Source organism: Papio anubis, chromosome 10 (genome assembly GCF_008728515.1).
Source record: "Papio anubis isolate 15944 chromosome 10, Panubis1.0, whole genome shotgun sequence".
In the NCBI taxonomy this organism is placed as follows: domain Eukaryota; kingdom Metazoa; phylum Chordata; class Mammalia; order Primates; family Cercopithecidae; genus Papio; species Papio anubis.
In genome coordinates, this window is record NC_044985.1 from 71001475 (window position 1) to 71027037 (window position 25563).

The window sequence follows — 25563 nt, forward strand, 5'->3', positions numbered from 1 at the left end:
TACAAATAATAATTTATTTATCTTTAAGTAGCATCAGTGGTGATTGAAAGAAAATCATAAAAAGGACCATGAAGTAAACATGACCTTTTTTTTTTTTTAACTTGGTAAGGCACTTTTTATTTTATATCTCTTCAAAGAATGAAAAATGCAGACAAAAAGATGTTCAATATTGTGAATCATAAGGGAAGTGCAAATCAAAACTACACTGAGACACCACCTCAAACCTGTTGTGATGGCTACTATTGTAAAAACAAAACAAGTGATGGGGAGGGTGTGGAGAAATTTGAACCCCTTTTCAGTATTAGTGGGAATGTAAAATGGTGCAGCCACTGTGGAAAACAGAATGGTGTGCCTCAAAAAATTAAAAATATAATGCCTACATGATTCAGCAATTCCTTTTCTGGGTATATACTCAAAAGAATTGAAATCAGGGACTCTAACAGGTATCTGTGCACCTATGTACATAGCAGCATTATTATTCATAATAGTCAAAAGGCGCAAGCAACCCAAGTGTGGATTGCAATTGACATGATTGAACAAGCAAAATGAGATATATACACACACAAGGAAGAATTATTCAGCCTTCAAAAGGAAGAAAGTTTTGACCACATGGTATTACACAGATGAACCTCAAGGACATGAAGCTAAGTAAAACAAGTCAGACACCATGGGACAAATATTGTATGATTTCACTTACAGAAGCTACGTGGAATCGTCAGAATCATAGGGACAGAAAGTAGAATGCTGGGGGAGGAGGAAATAGGGAGTTATGTTTCATGGGTATGGAGATTCAGTTTTGAAAGATGAAAAAAGTTCTGGAGATGGTTCATGATGATGTCATGCTATGTATACTTTTACCACAATAAAAAAAAAATAGTTTTATTTTAAAAGGCCAAAGGGTGATGAAAGTCCTCATTGCTTTATCCATCTCCAGGAACTTTCTTCCCCATTCAATTCATTAAAAAAACTAATTTTCAAATCTTACAATTTTCTAGGAAGCTGTTCCTGTGCAGTTTGCTCTCCCAAGGGACTATTGTCATGGAACAGAATTCCAGGCAGGTAATATAGGGCTTAGCCAACCCCAAATGCCAACCGGGCATTTGTGTGCTGTCTTTGAGAAGAAAGGAGCTGGCTGGGCCTGAGGGTAAAGGAACAAGAAGGTATGGATAGGGGCTAAGACCAACCTGGTGTTGGAATTTGTCCTTGTCAGCTGCAGGAAAAGTGCTGTCAAGGCCTGGACAGAGGCTCCATATGCAGAAGTATATGTGCATGTGCCCATGTGTGCTTTCACTTATTTATGTGTTCATCTATTCATGTATTCAGTGAACACAATGAGCAGCTGCTGTATGCTGGGTACTGTTCTATCTAGTAGTAAACCAGCCTGGCTGGGCTTTGTCCTCATGGGAAAGATATAGTGAACGAGCTCACAGGCAAGCACATGTGTGTACAGTGAGCCCACAACTGCCCTCTGATGGGGTACATCAGGCAAGTCTCATTTCTCTGGTAGCCACTGGGAGATGCACACAGATAAAGCCAACAGAGAGTCAGGAACAAGATGCAGGACAAGTTGGAGATATCATTTGTGCTCAGAATGCAGAGGCCCTTGCCAGCCACGCAAAGGTCTTAACCCTAGAGCAGCACGAAGCCATGAAGGATTCTAGGCAGTGAGAGGCATGGTGAGATTCATGTTTTGAGAAGTTCCCCCAGGCTGCAGTGTGAATACCTAGTAGAAAGGCAGGAGGCCAGGTGAGAGAGGAGCTGGCCTGCTCCAGGAGGTAGAAGCCTCTGGAGGTGTTAAGCAGGTAAAGTCTCCAGATTTGGTGGTAGTTGGATTAGTTGGAGGGGAAGTAAGAGGGGAGATTGAGACATGAAGCTGGAACAAAATCATGAGATTTGGTATCCATCAGTCTAACTATTCCACTTTCCTCTGTGTGATGTTGAGTAAACTTCTCACAGTCTTAGTTGATGTGCTTTTAAAATGAGAAAAGGAGCCACCTCGGCCTGTCTTTCTCTAGAGTTTCTGCTATAATGACTGGGTGAGATCATGTGAATACAGAGCTTTGTCATTAGGGGCAAGGTGTTGCAGGTTTTTTGATGAGGATGTGGATGGTGATGGTGATGGAGAACATAATTCTGGTATTTAAGGGTTTGAGGAGTGCTGCATGTACTCCACTCAGGGCAGCATACTCAGAGCTTTATGCATATCGTCCAGTAGGATTTTGCCCCACATTTGGAGATACATGTTATTATCCCCAAGATAATGAAGAAACAGCTCCAGGGACGCTTGTGCAAAGTCGCCCAGAGGAGGAGGGTCAGAAGGCAGATTCAAAACACAGTTTGTCTAGATTTAAAACTCTTGTGAGCCCCACACCACCAGCCATTTAAGAAGGCAATTGTACTTTGAGATTTTATCAGTCTCAGTTGGCTTTGGGGCCAGGATGTGTGTTCATTCATTCGTCAGTCCATTCAGAAAATATATATGGAGCCTAACATTTGGTAGCCACAGCCCAAGCCCATGAGAGGAACAGTGAACAAAACACCCATCTTTGCATGATTTTTTTATTGTGGTTAAAAAAAAAAAGACACGGCATGAATTCTACTCTCTGAATAAATTTTTCAGTTTACAGTATGTACAGTATTGTTAATTGTATGCACATTGTTGCACAGCACATCTCTAGAGTTTTTTCATTCTGCCTGACTGAAACTCTATACACATTGCACAACTCCCCATTTCTCTTTCCTCCTAGGCGGTGGCAATCACCATTCTACTTTGTTTCTGTGAGTTTGACCGCTTTAGATATCCCATGTAAGTGTAATCATGCATCATTTCTCCTTACATGACTGGCTTGTTTCACTTAGTATAATGTCCTAAAGTTTCATTCATATTGTAGCATATGACATAATTTCCTTCCTTTATAAAACTGAATAATATTCCATTGTATATATTTACCGTATTTTATTTATCCACTCATCTGTTGATGTACGATTAGGTTGAATCCACATCTTGGCTATTATGACTAATGCTGCAATGAACATGGGAGCACAGCTAACTCTTTGAGATCCTGATCTCAATTCATTTAGGTAAATACTTTGAAGTGAGATTGCTGAATCATATGGTAGTTCTCTTTTTAAAATTTTGAGGAAACTTCATACTGTTTTTCAAAGCAGCTGCACCATTTACTTTCCCACCAACAGTGCAGAAGGGTTCCAATTTCTCCATATCCTCAGCAACACTTGTTATTTTCTTTTCTTTTTAAAAAATATTTTAATTTAAATGAAGAGATTACATATGAGCATATGAGTGTTTGTTACACTGTTATGTTATGTACTGGTGGAGATTGTGCTTCTAATTCACTCATTACCCAAATAGTGAGTGTTGTACCCAGTAGACAATTTTTCAGTCTTCCCTGTCCTCTCACCCTCCCCTGTTTTGGAGTCTCCAATGTCTACCACTTCCATCTTTATTTCCATGTGCACCCATTGTTTAGCACTGATTTATAAATGAGAACATGTAGTATTTGATTTTCTGTTTCTGAGCTACTTCATTTAAGTAATGACCTCCAGCTCCATCCATGTTACTGCAAAGGACATTCATTCCTTTTTGTGGCTCTGTGGTATTCCATTTTGTGTGTGTATGCGTGTGTGTGTGTGTATGTGTGAGTATACATGGTATTTAATATATATATAATACATGTATGTATATATGTATATTACATCAATAAATATTATTTATATAATTATATATACATAAGTATATGTATTATATATTATAAATAATAATATAAATATTATTTATTGATGTGATATACCATATTAAATGTGATACACGTGCGCATGCGCACACACACACACAGACATTTTCTTTATCCAGTCAACCATTGGATAGACACTTATGTTGGTTCTATGACTCTCCTATTGTGAATATTGCTGTGATGGACATACAAATTCAGATGTCTTTTTTATAAAACAGTTTATTTTTCTTTGAAGAAATACCCAGTGTTGGAATTGCTGGGTTGAATGGAGTTCTATTTTCAGTTCTTTGAGATACCTCCATATTGTTTTTGTAAAGGTTGAACTAATTTGCATTCCCTCCAACAGTGTATGAGCATTCCCTTTTCTCTGCATCCACGCCAACATTTGTTATATTTGACTTTTAACTCTAGTCATTCTGACTATTGTGAGATGATATCTTATTGTGGTTTTAACTTATATTTCTCTGATGTTTAATGATGTTGAGCAATTTTTATGTTTCTTTTTCACTTATTATTTCTTCTTTTGATAAATGTCTGTTCATGTCTTTGCTAGTTTTTAATGGGGTGTGTTGTTTGTATCTTATTGATATTTTGAATTCCATATAGATTCTGGATATTAGTCCTTTGTGAGAGGCATAATTTGCAAATATTTCTCCCATTCTGTAGGTTGTCTGTTTACTCTGTTGATTATTTATTTTGTTGTATCGAAGACTTTTAGTTTAATTGAATCTCATGTCTATTTTTATTTTTGTTTCATTTGATTTTGGAGTATTCATCATAAGTTATTTGCCTAGACCAATCTCCAGAGGAGTTTTTTTCTAGCTTTCTTCTAGAATTTGTATATCTTCAGGTGTTACTTTTAGTCTTTCATCCATATTGCCAATTTTTGTATAAAGTGAAAGATAAGGGTCGATTTTCATTCTTCTGCATATGGCTAACCAATTTTCCCAACAACATTTTTTGAATAGGACGTCCTTTTCAGATTTGTTATTTTTGTCAACTTTATTGATGATCAGTGGGTTGTAGGTACGTGGCTTTATTTCTGGGTTCTTTATTCTGTTTCACTGATCAATGCATCTCTTTTTGAACCAGTACCACATTGTTTTAGTTACTAAATTCTTGTAGTGTAATTTGAAGTCAGGCAATATGATGCCTCTGGATATGTTTTTCTTGTTTAGTAATTCTTTGGCTCTTTGGGCTCTTTTTGGGTTTTGTGTGAACTTTAGGACTGTTTTTTTTTTTTTTTTTTCTAATTCCATGAAAAATAATGTTGGCAATTTGATAGGGATTATGTTGAATCTGTGGATTATTATGGACAGTGTTTTCATTTTAATTATATCAATTTCTTCCTACCCATGAGCATGGGATGTTTTCCATTTGTTTGTCATCTATGATTTCTTTCATCAGTGCTTTGTAGTTTTCTTTGTAGAAATCTTTCACCTCCTTGCTTAAATGTATTTATAGGTATTTCATCTGTTTGTTACTATTGTAAATGAGATTGAGTTCTTGATTTGGATCTCAGCCCAAATATTACTTTTTAAAAATAGGAAGTTTCCTGAGTTTGCATATTCTCCTCTCACGGGGACCATGCTAATCTTTCCTGTAGCATTCTAATTTTAGTATATGTGCTGCTGAAGAGAGCACCAAACATTACTGATGTATAAAAATGCTACTGACTTTTATACATCAATTTTGTAAGGTTCATTTGCTCTATAGTCACTTATGTCTAGAGTTTCTTTGTTGATTTCCTGCCCCAATAATCTGGTGATATCAGTAGGGTGTTGAGTTACTCACTATTATTTTATTGGTATCAATCTGTTTTTCTGGTCTAGTAGTATTTGTTTTATGAAACTGGATGCTCCAATGTTGGGTGCATATATATTTAGGATAGCTAAATCTTCTTCTTGTATTGAACCCTTCATCATTATCTAATATCCTACTTAGTGTAATTTTTACTGATATTGGTTTATAGTCTGTCTTATGTGATATAAAGATGGCTGGTCATGCTCATTTTTGTTTTGTTTTCCATTTGTATAATATGTCTTTTTTTACCCCTTTACTTTGTCTGTAGTAGTTTTTAGCCAATAGTAACTATCTTGTAGGTAGCAAGTTGTTGTGTCTTTTTTTCTTTAAAATACAATTTTCCATTTTGTATGTTTTAGGTAAAGCATTTAGGCCATTTATATTCAAGAAGAATATTGATATGAAAGGTTTTGTTCCTGTCATAGTGTTGCTAGCTAGTTGCCTTGGAGTTTCAATTGTGTAATTGCTTTATAAGAGTTGTGAGATTTGTAGTTAGGTATCCTTTTATGATAGTGAATATCATCCTTTTTGTTTCCATGTTACAAATCCTTTGAGTATTTTCATTTGACGAGTCTAATGGTAACACATTTTCTTTGTAGTTATTTGTTTGAGAAAGACTTTAGTTTTGCTTCATTTTTGAAGTTTTGTTTGGTAAGATATGAAATCCTTGACTGGCATTTTTTATACATACAGAGACTAAAAACAGGCTCCTAATCTCATCTGCTTATAATTTCTGCTAAAAAATCTGCTGTTAGTCTGATGGATTGCCTGCGAAGGGATTCATCACTTCTCTCTTACTGATCTTAGGATTTTTTTTCCTTCATATTAACTTTGGATAGTCTGATGACTATATTCTTTCATGAGGTTTTTCTTGAAATGTATCATCTAAGAGGTCTCTTAACTTCTTGTATCTGGTTGACTAAATCTCTCCCAAGACCAGGGAAATTTTCCTGAAATATTTGGTTAAATATATTTCTCATACTTTTTACTTTTTTGTCTTCTCCCTCTGCAATACCTGTAACTCATAGGTTTGGATGCTTTACAAAATCTTTTATTTCTCAAAAGGTTTTTTCATTTTTTCATTTTTTAAATTTTTTATTTTTTTGTCTGGTTAATTTGAAAGATCTGTCTACTAGCTCTGAAATTCTCTTTTCCACTGGTCTAGCCACTTGTAAAAAGTCTCAGCTGTCTTTTCTTAATCCTTCAACAAATTTTTATTTCCTGAAGTTATATTGTTTTAAATGATATCTGTCTCTTCTTTTATACCCTAAACTGCTTTTCTGATTTAATTGTGTTGGCTTCAACTTTCACTTGTATCTCACTGTGCTTCTTAAAAATCAGTATTTTGAATTCTTTATCTGGTATGTCAAATATTTCATTTTGGTTAGAATTTCTTGCTGGAGGGCTGGTGTGACCCTTTGGAGATGTAATCCTCTGGTTTTTCATACTTTCATAGTTGTTTCTCTGGTTCCTTCTCATGAAAGGAAGCTACATCTCTTCCTTATTTGTTGAATTTGCTTTCATTTAGACGGGAATTTTCCTTTATATAGTATGTTGTATTGGATCTTTTGGCTTTGTTTCTGGGTACTTTCAGCAGCAGAGTCTCTATAAGTTTCTTAGTTACAGATAGCCTTTTGTGGTGTTTTTTTTTTCAAATGCTGATTCCAGTTGTAATGTATGGGACATGTGGGCAGGCTCACAGCCTCTAGTGGGGCTAGGGTGACAGAAGTCTCAGGAAGCTTATCTCATTCCCTAGTACTGTGCACTTGTGTCAGCAGATTTTCTACTGTGTTGTGCCATTCAACCTCTAGGCCAGTAGGTGGTACTTATAGGTAAGATTTGGCTGCAGCTAATGCAGATTGGTACATATATGATCCTGTTTACTGGAAGAAACTCTCTATTGCCTTAGGAAGAGGGCTGATTTTTCTCAAATGAACACTGCTTTCCTACCTTCTCCTCCCTGGGATCTGAGGTGTCCTTTGCTCTTCTGATAAATTCCCATTTTCCTTCTTGAATTAAAGCTCACAGCCTTGATTTTTACATACTATTTTGCTATTTCCAAGTAGTTGAAACTTGCTAAAAGCCTCTAATCATCTTGTTAAAAACAAATGAACGAACAAATAAAAAACAACAAAAATATCCCACATTTGTTGTTTTCTGTTTTTTCAAATGCCCATTCTATCAGATGTGAGGTGATATCTCATTATTGTTTTCAGTTTCATTTCCTTGTTGATTAGCCATAGTGAGAATCTTTTCATATACATGTTGCCACTTGTATGTCTTCTTTGAAGAAATATCTATTCATATACTTACTTTGTATATTTTTAATTGAGTTGTATGGTTTTCTTGTATATTTTGGATATTAACCACTTAGACAGTTTAGAAATATCTTCTCTCATTCTGTAGGTTACCTTTTCACTTTATTGGTTGTTTCCTTTGCTGCACATAAACTTTTAGATTGACATATTCCAAATTGTCTATTTTTGTGTTTGTTGCTTGTGGTTTTGATGTTACATCCAACTATTTGATGCCAATATAGTGTTATAAAGATTTGCCTTCATATTTTCTTCTAGGAGTTTTGCGACTTTAGGTCTTATGTCTTTAATCCACTTAGACTTGATTTTTGTGTATGGCATAGGATAAAATTCTATTTTCATTTTTGCATGTAGATATTCAACTTTACCAAATCTATTTATAGAAAAGACTATCCTTTCCCCACTGTGTATTCTCGGTATCTTTGTTGGAGATCATTTGACCATACATGTGTGGGTTTATTTCTGGGCTGTCTATTCTATGTGATTAGATTACATGTCTGTCTTTATGCCTGTACTATACTCTTGATTACCATAGTTTTTTTCATATGTATTGAATTTCAGAAGTGTGGGGCTTTCCACGGTTGTTCTTTCTCAAGATTGTTTTGGTTCTATGGGATTTTTTATGTTTCCATATTAAATTTAGTATTTTTTTTCTATTTCTGAAAAAAAAAGTCATTGAGATTTTCATAGGGGTTGCATTGATATTGTACATTGCTTTATATAATAAGAACATTTTAGCAATATTAAGTCTTCCAAGCCACAAACACAGTATGTCTTTCCATTTACTTATGTCTTCTTTATTCTTTGAAAAATGTTTTGTAATTTTCAGTGTGCAAGGCTTTCACATCCCTGGATAAGTTTACTCTTAATTACTTCTTTTTGGATGCTAATATAAATAGGACTACTTTTTAAATTTCCCTTTTAGATTTTTTTGTTGTTGTTGCAAGAAATACAACTGATATTTGTATGTTGATTTTGTATCTTGAAAGTTTACTGAATTTGTTTATTATTTCTAACAGGATTTTAAAAAGTCTTTAGAGTTTTCTATATATGAGATCATATCATCTGCAAACAGGGACTTAGGTTTGGGGGCACATATGCAGGTTTGTTATATGGGTAAGTTGCATGTTGCAGGGGTTGGTGTACATGCAACTTACCCATATAACTATGCTAATAAGCATAGTCCTGATAGTTTTTTTTTTTAAATCCTCTATCCTCAAATAGGCCCCAGTGTATATTATTCCCTTCTTTGTGTCCATCTGTACCCAATGTTTAACTCCCATTTATAAGTGAGAACGTGCTGTATTTGATTGTCTGTTCCTACATTAATTCGCTTAGGAAAATGGCCTGCAGCTGCATCCATGTTGCTACAAACAAAAGGCATGATGGTATGCTTTTTTTTTTGATGGATAGTGTTCCATGCTGTATAGATACCACGTGTACTATATTTTCTTTATTGAATCACTGTTGGGCATCTAGGCTGATTCCATGTATTAGTTATTTAGAACAATGCTGCAATGAGCATACACCTGCATGTGTCTTTATGGCATAACGATTTATTTACCTTTGGCTATATGTCCAATAATGCATTTTCTGGGTCAGATGATAGTTCTGTATTAAGTTCTTTGAGAAGTCTTCAAAATGCTTCCCATAATGGCTGAAATAATTTAGCCTCTACCAAGCAGTACATAACCATTCCGTTTTCTCTTCAACCTTGCCAGCATATATAATTTTTGACTTTGTTATAGTAGCCATTCTGACTAGGTGAGATACTATCTCATTGTGGTTTTGATTTGCATTTCTCTAATGATTGGTGATGCTGAGCACTCATAATGCTTTTTGGCCACATGTGTCCTCTCTTGGGAAGTGTCTGTTCATGTCCTTTTTTAAAGGGATTGTTTTCTGCTTGTAAATTTGTTAAAGTTTCTTATAGATTCTGGATATTAGACCTTTGTCAGATGCATAGTTTGCAAAATATTTTCTCCCATTCTGTAAGTTGTCTGTTTACTCTGTTGATAGTTTATTTTGATGTGTGGAAACTCTTTAGTTTATTTAGATAACATTGGTCAACTTTCTTTCTTGTTGCAATTATGCTTAGTATCTGCATCATAAAATTTTTGCCAGGTTCTATGTTCAGAATGGTATTTCTTAGGTTATTCATATGGTTAGGCTCTGTGTCCCCACCCAAATCTCATCTTGAATTATAATCCCCATAATTCCCACATGTCAAGGGTGGTACCTGGTGGAAGGTGATTGGATCATGGAGGCAGATTCCCCCATGCTGTTCTCATGATAGTGAGTGAGTTCTCACGGGATCTAATGGTTTCATAAGCATTTGAGAATTCCTCCTACATATGCAGTCTGTCTCTCTGTTTCACCTGTGCCATGTAAGATGTGCCTCTTCCCCTTCCACTAACTATGATTGTAAATTTCCTGAGGCCTTCCCAGTCATGTGGAATGAGTCTATTAAACCACCTTCCTTTATAAATTACCCAGTCTTGGGTATTTATTTATAGCAATGTAGGAACAAAACAATACACTTGTCTTCAAGGGTTTTTATAGTTTTTTGTTTTAAAATCTATCTTGAGTTAATTATCGTATATGGTATAAGGAAGGGGTCTAGTTTCAATCTTTTACATATAACTAGCCAGTTGTCCCAGCACCATTTATTAAATAGGGAGTCCTTTCTCCATTGCTTATTTTTGTCAACTTTGTCAAAGATCAGACAGTTGTTGGTGTGCAGCATTATTTCTAGGTTCTCTAGTCTATTCCATTGGTTTATGTGTTTGCTCTTGTACTAGTACCATGCTGTTTCAGTTTCTGTATCCTTTTATTATAGTTTCAAATCAGGTAATGTGATGCTTTAGCTTTGTTCTTTTTGCTTAGAATTGCTTTGACTCTTCAGGCTCTTTTGTGGTTCTATATGCATTTTAGAGTTTTGTGAAAAATGTCATCAATATTGTTGTAGGTATAGCCTTGAATCTGTACATTGCTTTGGGAAGCATGGCCATTTTAATGATACTGAATCTTTTTATGTATGAGAATGAAATATGTTTACATTTGTTTGTGTCATTCCTAATTTCCTTCAGTAGTGTTTCATAATTCTCATTATAGAGATTTTTCACCTCCCTGGTTAGGTCTATTTCTGGGGTGTGTGTGTGCTTCTTAGCTTGGATATTGTTGGTGTATGCAAATACTTCTCATTTTTGTACACTTGTATCTTGAACCTTTGCTGAATTTGTTTAAAAGATCTAGGAGCTTTGGGCAGAGACTATGGCATTTTCTACATATAAAATTATATCATCTGTGAAGAGAGAGAGTTCAACTACCTCTCTTCCTATTTGGATGCATTTTACTTCTTCGTTTAGCCTGATTGCTCTGGCTGCAACTTCTGCTACTATGTTGAATAGGAGTGGTGAGAGTGAGCATTCTTGTCTTGTTCCATTTCTCAAGGGGAATGCTTCCAGTTTTTGCCCATTCAGTATGATGTTGGCTGTGGGTTTGTCATAGATGCTTCTTATTTTGAGGTATATTCCTTTAATGCCTAGTTTGTTGAGGGTTCTTAAGATGAAGCGATGTTGAATTTTATCAAAAGTTTTTCTGCATCTATTTAGATAATCATGTGGTTTTGTTTTCAATTCTGTTTATGTGATTAATCACATTTATTGATTGGTATATGTGGAATCAACGTTGCATCCCAAGAATAAAGCCTACTTGATCATGGGGGATTACTTTTTGAATTACTGATGGAATCAGTTTGCTAGTATTTTGTTGAGAATTTTTCCATCTATGTTCATTAGGAATATTGACCTGAAGTTTTCTTTTTTCATTGTGCCTCTGCCAGGTTTTGGTATCAGAATGATCTTTCAGGAGAATCCACTCCTGATAGTTAACGTGGGTTCTTTTCTATTTCCTAGGCATCTCGGCTGGTTTGAGAAATAAAGGGAAAGAGTACAAGAGAGAGAAATTTAAAGCTGGGTGTCCAGGGGAGACATCACATGTCAGCAGGATCTGTGATGTTCCCCGAGCCATAAAACCAGCAAGTTTTTATTAGTGATTTTCAAAAGGGAAGGGAGTGCACGAATAGGGTGTGGGTCACAGAAATCACATGCTTCATAAGGTAATAAATTATCACAAAGCAAATGGAGGCAGGGAGAGATCACAGACCACCGGATAGGGCAAAATTAAAATAACTAATGAAGTTTCAGGCATGCATTGTCATTGATAACATCTTATCAGGAAACAGGATTTGAGAGCAGACAACCTGTCTGACCAAAATGTATTAAGCGGGAATTTCCTCGTCCTAATAAGCCTGGGAACCCTGCAGTAGATGGGGGCTTATTTTATCCCTTCGGCTTCAACCATAAAAGGCGGCCGCCTTGAGGGGGCCGTTCATAGACCTACCCTCAGGGAGAATTCTCTTTCTCAGGGATGTTCCTTGCTGAGAAAAAGAATTCAGCGATATTTCTCCTATTTGCTTATGAAAACAAAAGAAATATGGCTCTGTTCTGTCCCAGCTCACCGGTGGCCAGAAGTCTTATCTCTCTTGTTCCCTGAACATTGCTGTTATCCTGTTCTTTTTTCAAGATGCCCAGATTTCATATTGTTCAAACACACATGCTCTACAAACAATTTGTGCAGTTAACACAATCATCACAGGGTCCTGAGGCGACATATGTCCTCCTCAGTTTAAGAAGAAGATGATGGGATTAAGAGATTAAAGTAAAGACAGGCATAGGAAATCACAAGGGTGTTGACTGGGGCAGTGGTAAGTGTTCATGAAATCTTCACAATTTATGTTCAGAGATTTCAGTAAAGACAGGCATAATAAATTATAAAAGTATTAATTTGGGGAACTAATAAATGTCCATGAAATCTTCACAATTTATGTTTTTCTGCCACAGCTTCAGCCGGTCCATCCATTCAGGGTCCCTGACTTCCTGCAACAATGATCCTAGCCTCATAGAATGAGTTAGGGAGGAAATCCTTCTGCTCTATTTTTTAGAATAATTTCAATAGAATTTATATCATATCTTCCTTATTGTCTGGTAGAATTCAACTGCAAATACATCTGGTCCAGACTTTCTCTGGTGGGTAAACTATGATTACTGGTAAGTTATGATTGTGGGTAAGTTATGATTAAATTTCAGAACTTGTTATTTGTCATTTAGGTGTTTCAGTTTCTTCCTGTTTCAATCTTGGGAGGTTGTGTGTTTCTAGGATTTTATCCATTTCTTCTAAGTTTTCTAGTTTGTGTGCATAGAAGTGTTTGTAATAGTCTCTAAGGGTGTTTTCCTATTTCTGCTGGGTCAGTGGTAATGTTTCCTTTGCCATTTCTAATTATATCTATTTATATTTAGATTATATCTAAAAAAGCCTAAAGACTCCACCCGAAAAAAATTGTAGATGTGATGAATGAATTCAGTAAAGTTGTAGGATACAAAATCAGTGTAAAAAAATTAATAATATTTCTATATTCTAGTAACAATCTAGCCAACGAAGAAATCAAGAAAGCAACCCCATGTACAGTAGCTATGAAAAAGTAACAAAATACTTATGAATAATTTTAACCAAGGAAGTGAAAGGCCTCTATAAGGAAAACCACAAAATACTGATGAAAGAAATTGCATGTGACACAAATGAATGGAAAAAGATTTGATGCTCTTGTTTTAGAAGAATTAATATCAATAAAATGACCATATTGCCCAAAGCAATCTATAGATTTAATGCAATCTTTGTCAAAATATCAACATCATTCTTCAAAATCATAAAAAGTCCTGAAATTCATATGGAATCATAGAAGAGCCTGAATCATCAAAGCAGTTCTAAACAAAAATAACTACACTGGAAGCATCACATTACCTGACTTCAAAATATTTGGCAAGGCTATCTAGCCAAAGCAGCATGATATTGGTATAAGAATAGACACATAGACCAATGGAGCAGAATAAAGAACTCGCAAATAAAGCCACACATCAAGAGCCAGCTGATTTTTGGAAAAGCTAAAAAGAACTTATACTGGGAAAAGAGCACCCTCTTCAGTAAATGGTTCTGGGAAAATTTGGATAGTCACATGCAGAAGAATGAAACTGGACTTTATCTCTCACCATATGCACCAAAAATCAATTCAAATGAATTAAAGACATAGAAATTTAAGACCTGAAATTATAAAAATAGTAGAAGAAAACAGGGAAATCTCTCCTGGACTTTGTTCTAGGTAAATATTTTATGATTAAGACCTCAAAAAGCACAGGCAACAAAAACAAAAACTGATACATGGGACTATATTAAACTAAAAAGCATATGGACCACAATCAATGGAGTGAAAAGACAACCTCTTGAAAGGAAGAAAATGTTTGCAAACTATTCATTCAACACAGGACTAATATCTATTGTCTACAGGGAACTCAAACAACTCAACAGGAAAAAAAAATATATGTAATCCCATTATAAAGTTGGTGAGGGGAAGAATGCTGAATATAGGCCCCTGATGTCTTCCGGCACAGAGTTGCTGGTGAAAAATCTACTTTTAGCCTGATGGAACTCCCTTTCATGCAACCTGTTTCTTCTCTCTGGCTGCCTTTAAAATTTCTTCTTCCATTTTGACCTTGGAGGATTTGATATCTGTCTGTCTTGAGGACGGTTATCTTGTACGGTATCTTGCGGGATTCTCTACATTTCCTAAATTTGAACATCAACCTCTCTAGTGAAGTTGGGGAAGTTTCCATGGACAATATCTTGAAATATGTTTTCAAAGTCCTTCTTTTTACAGGGATGCCAATGAGTAGTATGCTTGGGGTCTTTACATAACCCATATTTCCCAGAGGCTTCATTTATTCTTTTTTATTTTTATTTTGTCTGAGTTGATTCAAAGAGCCAGTTTTTTGTGTGTGAGCTCTGAGATTTTTAGTCTTTGTCTATTTTGTTGTTAATACTTCTGATTAGATTATGGAATTTTTATAGGGAGTTTTTCAACTCAATCAGATCAGTTTGGTTCTTTCTTAAAATAAGTGTATTCCACTTCAGCTCTTACATTGTTTTATTGGATTCCTTAGATTCCCTCGATTGGATTTCAACTTTCATCTAAATCTCAATGATCTTGATTCCTATTCATATTTCAAATTCTATGTCTGTCATTTCAGCCTGATTAAGAACCATTGTTGGGGAACTAGTGCAGTTGCTTGCAGGTAAGAAGATACTCTGGCTTTTTTAGTTTCCTGAGTTCTTGTGTTGGTTCTTTCTCGTGTGTAGGCTGATGTTCCTTTAATCTTTGAGGCTGCTGTCCTTTTGGTAGGGATTTTGCTTTTATATTCTTTAATACCCTTAAGGGAATGACTGTTATGTAAGGTGGGTTCAGTCAACTGGCTTCATTTCAAGAAGATTTCAGAGGATAAGGCTCAACTGGATACCCATAGGCTATGTGCAAAGCTTTGGGGTTGGTACCAGCCCAAAGCTTTGTTCTCTGGCCTCTCTGGGTTACGTACCTGCTGAGCTGGAGGGGTCAAGGTGTTTCCACTGCATGTCAACAGTACTCTAATGAGAGATGTCACCAAAAGTGCTTTGATGGGGTCAGGCAGTAGCATCCATATGCAAGTGTGCATTAGTGGTGGTGGTGACTTGGCAGGATCCTCAAGCATCAACTGGGTAGAGCACCAACCGAGGCCAGGTAGCAGCATCTATGAGTGCCAGTGCAAGAGTGGCAATGGTGTTTGTGCCCGTACACTCACATATGACAGTGGCAGGTGTGGTGGGGTACATGCTTGTGTGTACTAGTCAGGGCAGGGTGATGAGGTCTGCTTGTGCATGCCAACACAATGGTGTTGGGGGACTGTAGGAGAGTGTGCTCTGGCAGAGCAGAAGGGACAATTTTTTTTTTGAGATGCCCTTTTTTCCCCATTGACTTCCTGTTGAATAAAAGTGGCTAGAGTGGGCATCTTCATCTTAGAAGGGCAGTTCTTCATCTTAGAAGAAAGGCTTTCAGAATTAATCTTGAGTTTGATATTAGCTCTGGACTTTTTATATATGGCCTTTATTACATTGAACTAGTTTATTTCTCCTCCTGGTTTGTTGGATGTTTTTATCATTAAAGGGTATTAAATTATGTTAAATATTTTTTTAGCATCTATTTATATCATTATGTGATTTTTAAAAATTCTTCATTAATATGGTGTATCATGTTGATTTTTGTATATTGAACCATCTTTGCATCCCAGGGATAATCTTACTTGATCAAGATGTGTGATCCTTTCAACATGCTTTTAAATTCAGTTTGATCTATTTTGTTGAGTATTTTTATGTATTTTTTCACTATAGATATTGACCTGTAATTTTCTTATAGTGGCTTTGTCTGGCTTTGATATCAGGATAATGCTTGCTCTATCAAATGAGTTTGGATGTGTTTTCTCCTCTTCAATTTTTTGAAAGGGTTTGGAAGAAAATAATTGGCATTAGTTTATTAAATATTTGTTAGAATTCACCAGTGAAGCTATGAGTTCTTGAGCTTCTCTTTGTTGGATATTTTTTATTACTGATTCTATGTAATTACTAGTTATAGATCTGTTCAGATTTTTATTTAGTCTTGGTAGATTGTATATTTCTAAAAATTTATCTATCTCTTCTGTGTTATTTAATTTGTTAGAGAATAAGTATTCATGCTAGTCTCTTATAATTCTTTTTATTTCTGTAGAGTAAGTTGTGATGTCTATTATTTCTGAATTTATTTATTTAAGTCTTCTCTGTTTTTCTTAGTTCAGCTAGAGCATTCTTAAATTTTTCATGTTTTTAAAAATTCAACTTTTGGTTTTATTATTTTTTTCAATTTTCTTGTAGTCTCTATTTTACTTATATAAGTCTAGTCTTTATTTTCTTCCTTCTGCTAACTTCATGTTTAGTTTTTTTTTATTTTAATTTAATTTGCCATTTTATATATTTTTTCTTTTCTTCTTTTTTTCTTTTTGGAGAAAGGGTCTCACTTTGTTGCCCAGACTGGAGTGCAGTGGCATGATCAAAGCTCACTAGAACCTAGAACTTGTGGACTCAAGTGATCTTGCCACTTCAGTCTCCCAAGTAGCTGAGAATACAAGTATGTACCACCACGGTTGGCTAATTTTGTTAATTTTTAGTAGAGAGAAGGTCTTGCTATGTTCCCCAGGCTGGTTCTTTTCTTAGGTAGGTGTTTATCACTGTGACTTCTCTTTTAGTACTGCTTTTGCTGTATTCCATAAATTTTGATATGTTGTGCTTTCATCTTTGTTTAGCTTTGAATAGCTTTGGTTACTCTGGGTCTTTTGATGTTACATATCATTTGATGTTACATACAATTTGATGTTACATACAAGATATTTTCTACATTTTCTTTTGATTTCTTCTTTGACCCAATCATTATTCAAGAGTATGTTGTTTAATTTCTCCACTTTTTTTTCAGTTTTCCTTCTGTTACTGATTTCCCCTACTACTTTTCCCAGCTCTGGTTATCATCCTTCTACTCTCTATCTCCATGAGCTCAATTACTGTGATGTTTAGATCCAACAAATAGGTAAGAACATAGGACATTTGTCTTTCTGTGCCTGGCTTATTTCACTTAACATAATAATCTTTCATTCCAATCATGTTTTCTTGCAAATGACAGGATCTAATTCTTTTCTTTTAGAGTACTATTTCCATTCATCTTTTGATGGACATTTATGTTGCTTTCAAATCTTACCTATTGTGAACAGTGCTGCAACAAACATGGATGTGCAGATATCTCTTTCATATGCTAATTTCCTTTCTTTTGGGTGGTAGCTCAATTTTTAGCTTTTTTGAGCAACCTTCAAACTCTTCTCAAGAGTAGTTATACTAATTTATATTCCCGTCAATAGAGTACAAGAGTTCCCTTTTCTCCATATCCTTCCTAGCTTTTGTTATTGTCTGACTTTTGCATATAAGCCATTTTAACTGCTGTGAGATGATATGTCTTTGTGGTTTTGATTTATATTTCTCTTGTGATCAGTGATGTTGAGCATCATTTCATATGACTGTTTGTCATGTATATGTCTTCATTTGAGAAATGCCTATTCACTTTTTTTGCCCGTTTTTGATGGGAATATTAGACTTTTACCTATAGAGTTGTTTGTGCTTCTTTTGTATTCTGTTACTAGTCCCTTGTCAGATGGGTAGTTTGCAAATTTTTTTATCTCATTTTATGGGTTGTCTCTTCACTTTCTTGATTGTTTCCTGTGCTGTCCAGAAGCTTTTTAACTTAGTGTGATCTCATTTTTCCATTTTTGCTTTGGTTCCCTGTGCTTGTGGGGTATTATTCAGGAAATTTTTGCCCAGACCAATGTGCTAGAGATTTTCCCCAATGTTTTCTTATAGTAGTTTTATAGTGTAAGGTTTTATATTTACATCTTTAATCCATTTTAATATGATTTTTCTATATGGTGAAAGAGTGGGATCAAGTTTAATTCTTCTACATACTGATATCCGATTTTCTCAGTACCATTTATTGAAGAGACTATCTTTTCTTCAGTGTATATTCTAGGCACCATTGTCAAAAATGAGTTCACTATAGCTGTGTGGATTTGTTTATGGGGTTTCCATTCTATTTCTTTGGTCTACGTATCTGTTTTTTATATTATTTTTTGGTGTGTTTTTATTTTTTATGCTGGTACTTATCTAACTGCTGTTATGTCAGTACCCTCCTATTCTGGTTGCTATAGCATTGTAGTACAATCTGAAGTCAGGTAATGTGATTCATCCAGTTTTGTTCTTTTTACTTAGAATACCTTTGGTTATGCTGGGTCTTTTGATGTTGCATATAAATTTTAGGATTTTTTTTTTAAATTTCTGTGAAGAATGTCATTGGTATTTTGATAATGATTGTACTGAAACTGTAGATTACTTTAGGTAGTATGGACATTTTGATTATATTGCATCTTCCAATCCATGACCATGGAATATCTTTTACCTTTTGGTGTCCACTTCAGTTTCTTTCATCAGTATTTTATACTTTTCATCATGGAGATCTTTCACTTCTTTGGTTAGGTTAATCCCTATGTTATTAATTTTATTTGTGGCTAATGTAAATGGGATTCCTCTTTTTTATATATATATATATTTATTTTACCATTAGAATATAGAAATGCTATGATTTTTGTATGTCGATTTTGTATCCTGCAACTTTGCTGAATTGATCAGTTCTAATAGTTGTCTCGTGAAGTCTTTAGGTTTTTTTAAATAAAAGATTATATTATCTGCAAACAAGGATAATTTGACTTCTTCCACTCCAATTTGGATGCCCTTTATTTATTTCTCTTGTCTGATTACTCTAACTAGGACTCCCAGTACTATTTTGAATAACAGTGGTGAAAGTGGGTATTTTTGTCATGTTTCAGATGTCAGGGGAAAGGCTTTCAGTTTTCCCCCTTTCCATGTGATACTAGCTGGGGATCTATCATATATGGCTTTTATTATGTTGAGATATGTTCCTTCTCTACCCAGTTTTTTGACAATTTTTATCATGAAGGGATGTTGAATTTTATCCAATGTTTTTTCAGCACCAATTGAAATGATCATGTAGTAGTTTTTGTCTTTCATTCTGTGGATGCGATGTATCATAGTGATTGATTTGTGTATGTTCCATCCCGGGGATAAGTCTTGTTTGAGCATGATAAATGATAATGACCTTCCTTCCTTGCATCCCAGGAATAAGTCTTGTTTGGTCATGATAAATGATCTTTTTAGCATATTGTTGAAGTCACTTTGCTTGTATTTTGTTGAGGTTTTTTGCGTAAATATTCAACAGAGCATTGACCAGCAGTTTTCTTTTTTGGAAGTGTGTTTGTAATGGTTTTGGTATCAGGGTAATACTGGATTCATAGAATGAATTTGGAAATATTCCCTCACCCAGTCACAGAAATGCTCTCTGCATAATGCCACCAATGTGGAGGAGTGAAGAACTGAGGTTGTGGGGGGTGGATGATGTTGGAGGTTCAAGACTGTTTTTTTCTTCCCCTTCTGTGCCTCTTTCAGTGACGTGAAGTTAAAATCAGATACTGTGAGTACTGAATTTTAGTGCTTGTGAAGGTGCTTTTCTTTTGTAGTTGTTAAATTGGTGTTCTTCTGAGTGGGACAATCAATGGAGACTTGTATTCTGCCATCTTGCTCTGACTCCCACTCTTCTTCATTTTTGAGGGAAATTTTGTCAGACATACCATTCCAATTTGCCGGGGGTTTTTTTGTTTTGTTTTGTTTTGTTTTTTAAGTTTAGCACTTTGAATATATTATTTTCCATTCTGACTTGCAAGATTTCAGCTAAATCTATTTTGTAAAGCATTGTTCAAGGGTATATCTTCTGGACCTTCCTGGCTGGGATAAGTAGTTTTAAACAGACTAATCCGCTGCACCATCCCAATCTCCCTAAGCCTTTAGATCCCTTCCCTACATTAACCAAGGGAGATCAGGCATTTCCCGTTTGCTCACATGGGCCATCTTTTAATCCATAGTTCAGCTAACCAAGCAAATAAACTATTAGAACCTTTTTTTAACTATCCAAGCTGCAACATTAAATGCAAAATCCCAACTTAGTGGGCCCAAATCAGTAAGTTCAGCCCTATCCAACTCTATGTTCTTCCACCATCATCCCACACCCTTAATATCCATCCCGAAGCCTGTTCTCCACATTTCTTCTTATGTACATTTGAAAACTCAAGCAGTGTAGTGCAGCTTCTCATGGGTCACATTCTGCACCTCACCTCTAGAGGCCCACCGGGACTTTAGTCTAGTTATAGGTCTAGAAGCAAGCAGGGGTGTTGTGGGTGACTCCTGAGGAGAATCAACATTATCTTGCCTGACAACTGTCTCAGGGGAGGCCATCACTGTTGCCTCAGGCAGCACAGGGTTTATCTCCTTAGACAAAGGTGGAAAGGCTAATGGCAGCACGGCTTGGAGAGGATGTTGCCTCTACTGGGGATGGGAAGCTGTTTGTTCTGACAGAAATGGTTTGTTGGAGTTTAAAAAGTCAGTGTCCCCAGGTTCATCAGAATCCTTTTACATGTCCCTGTTCCAAGTCGCAGGATCCCATTCTTTTCCAATCAGTGCCCTCACTTCAACAGTAGACACCTGGTGAGGCTGTGCATACACCTTTCCTTGCAGGTCAGCCACTCACATGATAAGAGTTTGTGTCTGCCTTTCCACAATTTCAGCTCTTTCTGTACAGAAGATAAGACTCACTCAGGGCAATCCTAGCAGATTTGAAGCTCGGTATCTGCTTCTGAAGCCAGGAGTTAGAATCCCTGAGTTCATTATTTTCTTTCATCACTTTGTCCAGTGAACTTAGGAGCAACCAACCAACTTCATTATGTTCCTTCATTCTCTACATATAGTCAAAGGTATTATATAGAGAGTCACTGAACTCCTTGCCTCTCACAAGCAGTGAATCAGGAGTGTCAAATGCATTTATTTGGCATAACTCTCTAAACCACGGACTATCAGTGTTCTCAATACTATTAGAAGTAGAGTCCTTAGCATTTTGGGTTCTAATCGTATTAAGCAGCCAGCTCCAAAAACCCCAAAACCAACGAAAGAACTCCATCCTTAGTATTCTGTTCCTCTAGAACCACTCTTGGTACCAAAATCTGTATTAGTCAGGGTTCTCTAGAGGGACAGAACTAATAGGATAGATGTATATATAAAAGGAAGTTTAGAGACCAGGTGCAGTGGCTCATGCCTCTAATCCCAGCACTTTGGGAGGCCAAGGCAGCTGGATCACCTGAGGTCAGGAGTTCAAGACCAGCCTGGCCAACATGGTGGAACCCCGTCTCTACTAAAAATAAAAATTAGCCAAAGTGTGGTGGTGGGTGCCTGTAATCCCAGCTTCTCGGGAGGCTGAGGCAGGAGAATCACTTAAATCTGGGAAGTGGAGGTTGCAGTGAGCTAAAATTGTGTGATTGCACTCCAGTCTGGGCAACAGAGTGAGACTCCATCTAAAAAAAAACAGGGGGAAGCTTACTAAATAGTGTTAACTCACATAATCACAAGCGTCCCATAATAGGCCATCTACAAGCTAAGGAGCAAGGAAGCCAGGCTGAGTCCCAAAGCTGAAGGACTTGGCATCCAATGTTTGAGAGCAGGAATCATCCAGCATGGGAGAGAGATGTAGGCTGGGAGGCTGAGCCAGTTTAGCCTTTTCACATTTTTTTTCTGTGTGCTTTATATCCTGGCCACACTGGCAGCTGAATAGATGGTGCCCACCAAGATTAAGGGTGGGTCTGTGTTTCCCAGCCCATGACTCAAATGTTAATCTCCTTTGGCAATGGCCTCACAGACATACCCAGGATCAATACTTTGCATCCTTCATTCCAGTCAAGTTGATACTCTGTATTAACCATCACAGTTCCCATTTCCTTATCTGCAAACTGATGATAATGGTGCCTACCTCACAGTCAGGGAATTAGGTTAGAATGGAAGAGCTCTGTAATTAATAATACTATACAGAAAATATATTCTTACAAGACTGAATTACTATAAATGCATTATTTTCTTGAAATAAATTAGTACTTTGTAAATCATAAGCACAAATATATTGCTTATACATGATGTATGGAGAAAATAAATGTTGCCCAAAACTTTTAAAAAGCAGAAATAATTTGAAAAACATTACTGTTGTGAATAGTGCAGTGTCATGTGTTTATAAAATGAGAAGCTCAATTCTACTTTATAACCATCTTCCTTTAAATCAATTTGTTTGTGTTACAGCAAGGGATAATGGGATTTATTTAGTCTGAAGAGTAATACGAAAATCCTTGCTCAGAATATCTTTTCCCTCTCTTAACCTTACAGTGTCCAAGAAAAGTATGAGTTAATGATTTGCTTCTCAAAATTTATCAAATTAATAACAATAACTCAAACTTTGTCCATTACAATTTTTCCTTAATAGGGAGAGAATATAATAATATTTATAATGGAAATTTAACTAATAATACTTGACCATATTAACACCTCTAAAAGTTAAAACTGTCTCATGCACTAAACATTTAATACCTTGCTGAAGGAGGTGCTTATTCTCTCCTTCAACATTATCCTATGTGTTTTTTTCTCCTTTCCTTTATCTGACTTAAAGAATAATTGCTTATCTTTTGATTTTGAATCATGTTTTGATGAATTCCTTCAATGTTCAAGCATTCATTACACCAGGTATCTTTTTGTCAGCATATTAAACTTCTCACTCTCTAGGTCTCTCTTCTAAAAAGAAAAACGTTTTTGAAAGTTCTCATGGAAAAAAAAAAGGAAAGAAAAAGTTTTGTTCTTTCTACCATTCTTTGTAATCTTATTCTACGTAAACTTCTATTCTTAATGAAGACTTTTAATAGACTTGTTTCTACTTTCTTATAACTTATGTACCTCTTTAATTTGGCTTTTATTACCACTTCTCTACTGAAATGAATTTCTGAATGTGTAATCTGCTTTACCTTCAACTTTCCTCCTCTTTGAACTCTTAGCAGAATTCATTACTGTTAACTGTTGGGTATAAGTGTACTGTTTGACGGTGATTGATAGGGTTTGACTAGATCTCTGATATGCCTAAATCCTGCTTTGCCAGTTCCCTCTCTCCTGACATCATTTTCTAAACAAGTGAAGCCCAGTGAGTAACAACAAATGGGAAACACATTATCACTTTAGTTTCAGCTAAATCAGTGCCAGTAACCTCCATGTCTAAGCATTTGTGAAAACAGATTATTACATACCCCAACCCAAAAGACTATAATCACCTATATTCTTACCACTCCAACTCAATATCAAAGTTGAAAAACTTCCAGATACCACACAGAGATACTAAAGTCCTTAAAATGAAACTTCTCTTCTCTAGATAAAGCAAAATCCCAAAGTAACCAAAGTCCATTGCTCTTCTCTCTTTTACTGTCTTATTTTGTCCATCTCCAAAAGATTTTTACTCAGATGTCTGGGTGGTCCAAATTCCTTCTACAGCATTTGCGTCATGGGTTACTTTCACTGAAATGGGTGTAGCCATTTCAGCACATTCAAATTTGATTCATTTAATCCTGTTTCTTATGCCTTCCATTATTTAAAAATCTCAAGAACAATCAGGTTCACAAAAATAGCCCCACACCTGATACATTTATAAAATACCAGAGATAATATAGAAATGTATTTTCTAAGCTCCATCTCCACTGTATCAAGAGAAAATAATAGACCCTGAGCCCAATGAATATTATATTTTGATTCCTTCATGCTTTAGTCTGTCATAGACCCCAGCTAAGGCTCAGAAATATTTGGAATGAACTGGATACACAGAGAACATGCAATACAAACAAAAAATAAAAGTTTTTTGGTTTCTGCCTTTTTGGGACACTAGTCAGTTCATGTCAACTGTCCAAAAGCCATGACTTGTGATCTTAAACCACACTGGGAGATGTCTCCCTTCAAAAAGCTGATTATCTTGCTATAGAAGCCCAGGCTCTCTCAGCTTCAGGCAGCTTCCATAGGGATATTCCAAACCTAGAAACTAAGACAAAATTCCAATGAAACAAACACTACTTCTTCCAAAAACCTATTTCTTAGAGTTTTAATTTTTGGGGCTTTGATTAATTTTCCCTGTGACTATCCTTTTCCACCAAGTAATTTTTTTTTTCTTGCAGTTGCAAGACCTCATTTCCTAATAGATAAAAATATTATTCCCACAGTAATGTCTAAAGAAAGAAGGGGAAAAATAAGAAACTAAAGCAAAAGAATTTGAGATCATCCAATCTAATGTCTGTTATTATTTCACATCACTTATAAAGATGCTAGTCCAAACCTCATTGACAAAATTTCTGCTTAATATTATTTCTTTAGTCTTTGTGAATAGCAGCCACTGTTGAAAATACATCTGTATACTACAGATTAGCATGATTTAAGGCAAACCTTCATTTCTCTAACCAGGTCTTTAGTTCTCCACAAAGGGCTTGTGATTCAAGTTCCCAGGCAACTAGACTCACTCAGTTCTCTTTTACCACAGATAATAGCCACAATCACACCTAATAATACTTATAATAATTGTAAATCAGAGCTACTAAATGCTTTTGAACTTTAAATATACCCATATAGTACTAGTCCACAGATAGTAGTATCTGAATACAACACTAGTGAGACTATTTGGATATACTGGAAATAATGACAAGACTTTTATGAAATTCCAGCTACGAATTACTCTTTCTCTGTGTGCCAAATAGTGTCTTATCTCTCATGTTTATCATTGTCCACTTATACTCTTTTGTCACTGGGACTAGAGGACTGAAAACTAATTTTATGCTCTCTGGCTTCCTGTTAGGTTAAACTTACAGGTGGCACTGATGGTATATTGGAAGGAAAAAAGAAGAACCATTTCCTTCCAACTTCTACTATGCTATCCTGTGGGGACTGTGAGCCTGAGCAGATAACTGAGAGCAACTTTGGGTTCCAACACATTGGTGACAGTTTTCACAGTGTCAGTGGGAGTGCAGGCGCCTGATGTCTTGCTCAAAGGGTAGCCATTTGTTCATAAAATGGGAAGCTCTTATGTTCCTCCAAGAAAAACAGAGGGAATAGCAGCTTTCTGGTAACTCAGCGTCAGACTTAGTAACAGTTTCTTGAACTGTGGGTTAAATCCTTCTACTCCTGTTGGCTTTTCCAGTATCATTTTTACCATTTGGTCTTTCAACAATACAAAAAGCTTT

General features: G+C 35.8%; 1 non-coding gene across 1 annotated transcript; it reads right to left on the reverse strand.

The window, feature by feature from the left end:
* Positions 1 to 5289: 5289 nt before the first annotated feature.
* Positions 5290 to 5396, reverse strand: LOC116269259. The gene has a single exon (XR_004176742.1). It is a non-coding gene; the product is annotated as a U6 spliceosomal RNA (small nuclear RNA).
* Positions 5397 to 25563: the final 20167 nt, after the last annotated feature.